At 41.1% G+C, this 8,575-nt stretch overlaps 1 pseudogene; it reads left to right on the top strand.

The window, feature by feature from the left end:
• Window positions 1–490: 490 nt before the first annotated feature.
• LOC112316696 (BTB/POZ domain-containing protein 10 pseudogene) lies at window positions 491–8,062 on the top strand (annotated as a pseudogene).
• The last annotated feature ends 513 nt before the right edge of the window (window positions 8,063–8,575 follow it).

Below are 8,575 nucleotides of genomic sequence, written 5' to 3'. Positions count from 1 at the left end.
CCTCAGTGGCCATGCACAGAATGAAAGCCTTCAAATCGCCTTCTCTCCTCGGACAGGGACACAGCGCCTAGAGTGCCCCTTCCTTTCTATAACCGTGGCCAGACTCCTGGGTTCTGTCTTTCCGATGTAACTGAGCCATCAGACGAGGTTTTTTATAGCATAAGCGATGGATCACTGAAATCAGAAGCAAAGGAATTTTTTGGAAGGATCCACAAAATACTGATTGAAGTGTTATCATTAATGAAAACACATTAAGGATGAAAAATACACAGATTGAATGTAGGTTTATGTCCCTTTGTACTTTGTCCCTTTTAGAAGGTGGGCTTGGAAGTGGGATTTCAGGGCTGCGGCAATATTTGTACTTTGGTGGAACCAGTGATAACAGCTGCGGTGAAATAAGTGACCCGCCACTGAGATTTCTCGTCCTTACTGATGTCATACTGGTTTTTGAGCACTCAGTAAATACCAGATGAATAGTGGGGATACCGACATGAATGCTACAGGTACTGTCCTCAGGGGTCAAAAAGTCTGGGACAGGCAGGTAGGAAACCCTCAGCTGTTCTAGTAGAAACATATGTTTAAGGGATGCACTTTCAAGTAAGAGAGAGGAGTGATCAGGAGGGCTTCATGGAAGAGGAAACTGTTGAGTTTACTTTCACCTATGATGTATCTTTAGGGAGAGCAATGTGCAGGGTGTGGCAAAAGTAGGTTTACAGTTGTTCAGGTGGAAAATAATGCAATAATTAATGAATAATAATACAAGAATAAATTATTTTGCATACGCACAACTGTAAACCTACTTCTCCCCCACTCTGTATTGAAAATTTGATTAAGTTGGTCAGTGTGGACGAGTTTGCCTAACAAACTCAGTTTTTACTCTTTTAGCTAAAACTTCCCTAACTTTAACATGAAATTTGGGAAAGAGACCTGGGTTTGTTTATTTTCATTTTCTTTTTTTTTCTTTTTTTTTTTTTTTTTGTGGTGTGTCCTATTTGAACCAGGAATGTCACTGGACCCAAGACCTGTCAGTATTGAAAAGATTCTTGGTTTGACCTTGGGCATCTTTATTTATCCCTCTGTTTTCTGGCTGGGCTGCCTCTTACGTACCAATGGGTCAGTCGTTGGTTGTATTTAGATGCACAAAAGTATTTCCAGCCCATACTTTTTCTCTGGGTTCCAGACAGATAGAGCCTACCATCTTGCCTCTAGTCTTCTTCTCTGCAGAATCTTGGAGGAATCTTTACAATCAAGCAGAACTCATTTTGACGCGTGTCACTATAATCCAATTAGGCTCAACCAGAAATGCCGTGTCTTGACTTAACCTACTCATTCCCAAGTTTCCTCCATATCCAATTCATCACCGAATTCTGTTGACTTCACCTTTTAAATTTCTCTGAAATCTGGCAATTTTTCTTAATATGGATCACCAAGGATCTCCAACTTACAGTAAACCCTTGGTGGTTTGAGTATGGAGTTATTTTTTGTCCCTTATACCAGCCATTGTTATCAGGATTCTCTAGCGAAATACATGCATGTGTATATGAACAGTTTGAGGAACTGGCTTTCACAGCTGTGGGGGTTGGCAAGTCTGAAACCCATAGGGAAGTCCAGTGGCAGGCTGGAGACTCAAGCAGCGTTGATGTGACAATCTTGAGGCTACAATCTGTAGGGAAGGCCATCAGGGTAGAAACTTAGGCAGCATTTCTATGTAAAAGTCTGAAGGATGAAGTTGTTATTCTCTAGGAAACCTCAGTTTTTTCTCTTAAGGTCTTCAAATGACGAGCTGAGACCCATGCACAGTGGAGGGTGATGTCCTTTACTTTAAATCAACAGATATTAGATGTTAATCAGATCCACAAAATACCCTCACAGCAGCACCTAGACTAGTATTTAAGTAACTGGACACATATCCTAGCCAAGTTAACACATCGAATTTAACCATCACACCTCCAATCCCTTCTAATCCCTTCTCAGTACTGCAGCCAAAGTTATGTTTTCAAAGCATAAACTGGATGATATCACTGTTAACTTACACCCTGAGAATGTCAAATATTACAATTATTCCTCCTGGTCTACAAAGTGGAGCGTGGCTACACCTGGCTGAGCTGTCACTTTGCTTCTCACCTGCTTAAACTCTGTGGACTAGTCCCAGTAGGCTTTTATATTTCTTTGGTTGAATCCCCTTTCTCCTGCCACAGGGATTTTGCAGACTGTTTTTTTCTGCTACATATAATGTTCTTTCTCTCCTTATTGGGTTCCTCCTGTGCACCCGTATTTCAGCTCAATTGATCCATGTTCAATAAAATTTTTTTGACTTCCTTGACAAGGGCAAGTGTGTTAGATGCTGTACAGTACTATGAACTTCTCCTTTACAATGTGTTCTAATACTTATCTACTCAAGTTTGTGTGATTCCTTGATTAGGGTCGGACCCTCCTCTAAACAGTCAACTGCATTAGTTCTCTAGGAACAGAGACTGTTTCTGTTTATGATGGTACCTCTGCATTCACTCCGTGCTAGATTAACAGTGGATAATCAATCAATACTTACAGAAAGAAAGAAGAAATTAATATGAATGAATAATTTATCGGGCAACTCTTTCCCAATAAACATTGAGTTCTTTGTGGGCAGAGACTGTTCTTGTTTTGCTATTTATTCATCATGCCCAGGATTTTACTAGGAATGTGAAAATCTTCTCCTTGAGAAATTTAGCTTGGAGATATTGATACAATAGTCATTATGTGGCTGGTCCTAACACTGAACATTCAGTAAGTAGAGTTGTAGTTGGTAATGCATTGCCTCTAACAAGGCAATAAAATAAGCAGAGGCAGCTGTTGGGGAGAGAGATGAGTTGGATAGCTAATATGAAAGGGACGGTGTGGCCCTGAGAGGTGAAGGGAGGGGCAGCTTCAGTTGACACATTTCTGTGTTTTTAAATTTTCTTTGCTTTAAGTCTGGGAACACATTTACTTCAGGACTTGGATTCTAAGCAATTTCTGTATCCCTGTAATAAATCTCAAACCTATTCATCCCTTTTAATATTTAGTTTATTTATCTGAGCTTTTACTTCAAAGGAACTCTGAATTAAACAGTGTGCCTCCAGCGGATGCTGACAGGATTACTCTCTCCCCTGCCTTTCTCGACTTTCTCCTCTTGTCCTTTACTCCCTTCCCTGTTTTCTATCAAAAGTGCATATAAAGAACAACAGTGAAGGGTGACTTTTATTGGCCTGGTCTAAGAGTGAACAGTGGGAATGTGGCTAGATTTAAATAAAAGTGCAATAAGCTCAAAAATTCACAAAGAGAAAAACACATACAATAGCAATAACATTTACTACTTGTTTATCGTGTATGGTTCCTTATCTTGTGCCTGGTGCTCTGCTAGATTCTTCTGAGAACTTTCCTGACTGTGGCTCTCCCTCTAGCCCTGGTAGGGTTGGGTACCCCTCTTAGTCTTTGTTTCCATCATATTTGCATACTTACCACAGTGTTTTTTAAATTTTTTGCCCCCATTTTTTCCCCATTGTTCTCCCCTGCCTACCCCCACCCCCACATTCAATCCTCCTCTTGAGTTGTCGTTGTCCATGGGTCCTTTATATACATGATCCTTGACTTGGCCCTTCCTCTACTTTCCCCTGTTATCCCCCTCCCCCCTCTATAAGTTCTCATCAGTTGTTCTCACCATATGGTGATGTGTTTTGAACTTGAAGGTCCTAACACAATAATTTCTAAAGCCAAGATGTTGAATCTGTCTCCTCTTTGAATAAACAAATAGGTAAAAATACATTACCTTTAATAATTTCAACACGGTTAACATGTACGTAGTGCTTATTAGCTTCCAGTTACTTTTCTAAGTCCTTTTAATCTGTTAAACTAGTTATTAGAGTCTGTTTCTGAATTGCAATTTAGGGGTTTCTAGATTCCTAAAATGGTAGTCTTTCCACCAAGTTTTGTCTCCTTAAGGAAGCTGGATTTAAATTATGACTCTGTGCCTTATTTGTTTTGATATTGGGTGTATCAGGGTTCTCCAAAGAAACAAACCCATAAAATATATCTATATAGATATAGATATAGATATAGGTATAGATATAGATATAGATACAGATATAGATATAGATACAGATATAGATATAGATATAGGTATAGATACAAATACAGATATAGAAATAGATATAGGTATAGTTATAGATATAGATACAGATACAGATATAGGTATAGATATAGGTATAGATATAGGTATAGATACATGTATAGATATAAATATAGATATAGATATGTAGAAAGAGATTTATTATGAGGGATTGGCTCATGGGATTATGGAGGCTGAGAAGTCTCACAATTTGATGTCTGCAAGTTGGAGGTCCAGGGGAGATGGTGGTGTAATTCCAGTTCAAACCCAAAGACCCCAGAACCACGCAGGCCAGTGTCTTGGGATAGGAAAAAATAGATGTTCCAGCACAAGCAGGAAATAAATTCACACTTATTCTGCCTTTTTGTTTTATTGAGGCCCTCGGTGGATTAGGTGATGCCCATCTGCATACCCAAGGGTGACCTTTACTCAGTCTACCACTCAAATGTTAATCTTTTCCAGAAATACCCTTACAGACCCACCCAGAAATAATGTTTTTCAGCTCTCGGGTATCTCTTAGTTCAGTGAAGTCAATATGTAAAATTAACCATCTCGTTGAGCAAGTCACTTAATCCCCTGAGAATCAGCTTTCTCTCACTAATAAAATGAGAATTGAGTCACTCACTTCTCAGCATGCTGGGAAGGTAAGCTTGTGTTTTCCTAGCTCTCTGTGCCAGCAGGGTATATCCTAAATCCTCAACATCCTTCGCCTTCATTTTTCAGATCAATGTGACCAAATGATAAAAGAAAGAGGCCAGGAAATCCAGGGTATAGAGAAGATAATGACTGTAACTGCTGAGCACTCTAAGGTTGAAAAGAGTGGGAGGAGGACCAACGCACTGTAGGTGGTGGTGCTGCGGACGGGCTGGTGGAGCTGGAATACTAGCCTGAGGCAGCTGGAGAGAAAGGAGATGCTGGTCAAAGTGGGGCTGCACACAATGAAGATTTGGAACAGCCACTGTAGCTGGAAATGACAAGGTTGAGGTGGAACCATGGGAATGAGTGGCTGTGGTAGGTGAACTGACATCAACCCTGGGGGAGAGGTATACAAGGAACTGAGAGCTAAGAAGGGGGAGAGTACTCTACACAAGGAAACTGGAATTATCTAGAACATAAGACAAATACATTGTGTTAGAAAGAGTATAAGCAGCCTTGGAGTTATTGTGCTCAAAAATGACCCACATATTTCCAGTGGATAATTACATTTTGGAATCAGAAAACTCGAACCTCACTTTTTCCCTCAGTGCATCTCAGTTTACATTACAGTGAGTCACTTCATTTTTATATATCTTTCCTCTAGCTAGGTTCAGGAAAACACACACACTTTCTTATAACCTAGGTCACCTTCCATTGACAGAAAAATTCTATCGCGTCCCAGGTTCAACATCTTACCCTCTTACTCAACCACAAAACACTCTGGTGGGGTGGATTAAATGAAACAGAAAAAAAAAGCAAGCAAGTAAACACACAAAGTAAATATAACCATACTAGAAGATTTGAACCTGCAGAGTATTTCTAAAAAATTATAAAAAGACCTTAAGTTATGTACAATTTTACATAATGTTTTAATTTTGTACGTTGAGTCAAAGATCAATAAAATTAATTGTTTTGTAATTGTCATTACTGAAAGTTATGACCACTTTTAGAGATGGAATCAAATATTAATGGCTCTGCTCTGATGATAATTACAGTCTCTAAGATATCTGTATTTGCCAACAAATTTTAAATTCTTACAGAGCAAGGGGTATGCCAATTTTGTATTTTTAGTCCTAGGGCCATTCACAATAGGTCCTCAGTAAATGTTAGCTGCTTTTAATTAAATTAAAAAACAGATGGAATTTATTAGAATAAAGTGATCTTTGAAAAGAATTCTAAACCTCAAAGGAAAACAAGTTAACATGTTAAAAATATTAACATACTGGTAGCTGAGGCCGTCTGAGTGCTACCACAAACACATGGGTGGGGGAGGGTCCAGCCGAGGAGGAGGCGGAGGTGTCGCTGGCCCCGGCTATTCATTCGGCTCTCAACAGACACGCAGTGGGCACTACAGTACTCCCTCCCTTCTGCTAAAGGAGCTGTTGTCCACCCCAGAATGAGTCTGCAAGGTGCTTGTGGGGGACATAAAAATCAACACACAGACTTGAGGAGCTAGATGAAGGTCAAGTGACAGATCACAAGATTCATCCCATGAAAGAACAGAATCTGAGCTCACTCCTTGTATTAGAAATGTTACTTCTCCAACACGACAGCAACATGTTAACGGAGAAAAAGATCCCAGTTCCTCTCGTCCAAGCAGTCCTCACCTACCAAAAGCATCTCCAGTGGTCCCAGTACCAGTGCAGGGACAAGCAGCAGAAACAGTAGTCAGTCAAGTTCAGACTGTAGCTGTGAGATCTCTGGGGAGACGGTATTTGCATATGAAAATGCAGAAGAAGGAGCTCGGAATGTAAGAACTTCAGAATGAGTGACGCTAATAGCCGATACCACTGGATTTGTTGTGGACCCGCCCATCTAATTGCACAGCCAAATACAACGTTGGGCAGGATGTTTGGATCTGGCAGAGAACGTAACTTCACGCGTCTATGAGGTGGCAGAGGGAATCGGCTCCACTGTGTTTCAAGCTATCCTGGATCACTCTAAAATAGGAGTCATCCGCTCTCCTGGTGGCATCTCTGTACCTGAACTGAGAGAAGCCTGTGACTCTCTGTGTATCTGTTTCGAATACAGTACTAATAAATGTAGAGATCCAGTGCTCTGAGGCATGAGCTATGAAACGATGGTGCTGGTAGACAATTTGGATGTTATCTAGAAGAAAAGATTCTGCCTCTCACGGTAGCTAGTGCCCAGAGTGGGGAACGAGAATGCCACATAGTAGAGCTTCCGGATGGTGATGTGGGTGATTGAGATAAAGAGTATCCACCCTGGTTGGGAGAAGAATATTCACAAGTTATTTATAGCACAAATTATATAGATTTTTCAAGTGCCAGTACATTGAAAACAGAGATGCAGTCAAACCAGTTTTAAAAGAGAGGGGTCTTAAGAAGATTAGATTCAGAATAGGAGGTTATGCTACCTATAAAGAAAAGTAAAGAGAAAGCCTGGGGGCCTCCCAGAAGCGATTTACAACTATGTAAGTCCAAAGACCCTTTATTCGCATGTGCTGGGAGAAGGAAGAAGGAAAGAGTTGCGTGAAGCCTTTCAGTGTGTGAAGACTAAATCCCATACAGACACTGGCCCTCAGTGTCTGCGGCGTTGTGGCTGAGATGAGACAAATGCACAGGGACTACTGAGTCTGTGGAGGAAAAGGGGCAGCATGGCCACTTTCTCAGGAGAAGAGCGCCTGAACCCTTGCCTTGACAGGCTTTTTTTGCTTTTCTGGGCACATTACATTGAGGATGGTCTTCATTTACTATGCACAGGTTCCCTTTAGGCGGCTACATAAAACAAAGGAGAGGGTGTTGCTAATTACATGAAAGAGGAAGGATATTTGCAAATGTAAAGGGAAAAGTGGTTAAGCTGGTAACACTCCTCCTTGGAAGGTTTAGCATAGATTCTAGGAGGTTACTTTAAAGATATGCAGTAAATGTCTGCTGCCTAAATTCAGGGCGAGGGAGTTTTAGCAAGAAGCAAGTCTCAAAGTGGCTTGGGTACAATGCAGGCCTGATTCCCCACAGAACCTATCCGTGGGAGTGGGTCCTGTGTGCCAGACCTCGCTCCCCACTGGCTTTTCCGAGTGGGAGCTGGGCCCACGCCATGCAGAACGGTCTCCTTTATAAATCTATCACCAACCTTGCAGCAGCTGCCGCAGACATTCCCCAGGACCAGCTGGTAGTGATGCACCCAGCTCTGCAAGTGGATGAGCTGCATATTTTCCCTACCCATCCCCCTTCGGGCAACAATGACCTCGATCCTGATGCACGGAATCCAATGCGGTGATGCTCATGTTCCCTGAAACTGTAACATGCTACTCTTCCCAGTGCCGTTGCCCTCACCTCATTCTGCACTTCAAGGCCATTGTCTTCGTGGTGATATGCTCATAACAATGTTTAGGATATGGCAGTGTAGCCTTTGTCCACAGCAAAGGTAGCTAAATGTTTTTTTTTTTAAATGACAACTCTAGCACCCTGAGATTTTAGTTATAGAAATGTAGTTGTTTACTAGTGGGTTTGTGAAATTGGTTCTTTGTATGGGGGACAGTCTTTTTTCACACATCTTGGTCTTTTCAGAAGTGGTGGAAATTGGCAGCTGGGGTACTTTCAGTCTAGAATGGTATTTGTCACACCCCAGATAAAATGCAGAATATTACATAGCTGTGCTTTATAAATGGTGGTTAAATGGAATTTTTGAAGCCATTTTTATAGTTGCAATGCACAATGTAACTTAAGTAAGTGCTTCTATCAAAGTATTCCTTCAGTAAAATGTATATAGTTTACTGCCCGTGATGAGCAA

This window comes from Desmodus rotundus, chromosome 4 (genome assembly GCF_022682495.2).
Source record: "Desmodus rotundus isolate HL8 chromosome 4, HLdesRot8A.1, whole genome shotgun sequence".
NCBI lineage: Eukaryota > Metazoa > Chordata > Mammalia > Chiroptera > Phyllostomidae > Desmodus > Desmodus rotundus.
This window is presented reverse-complemented; position numbering and strand designations above follow the sequence as displayed.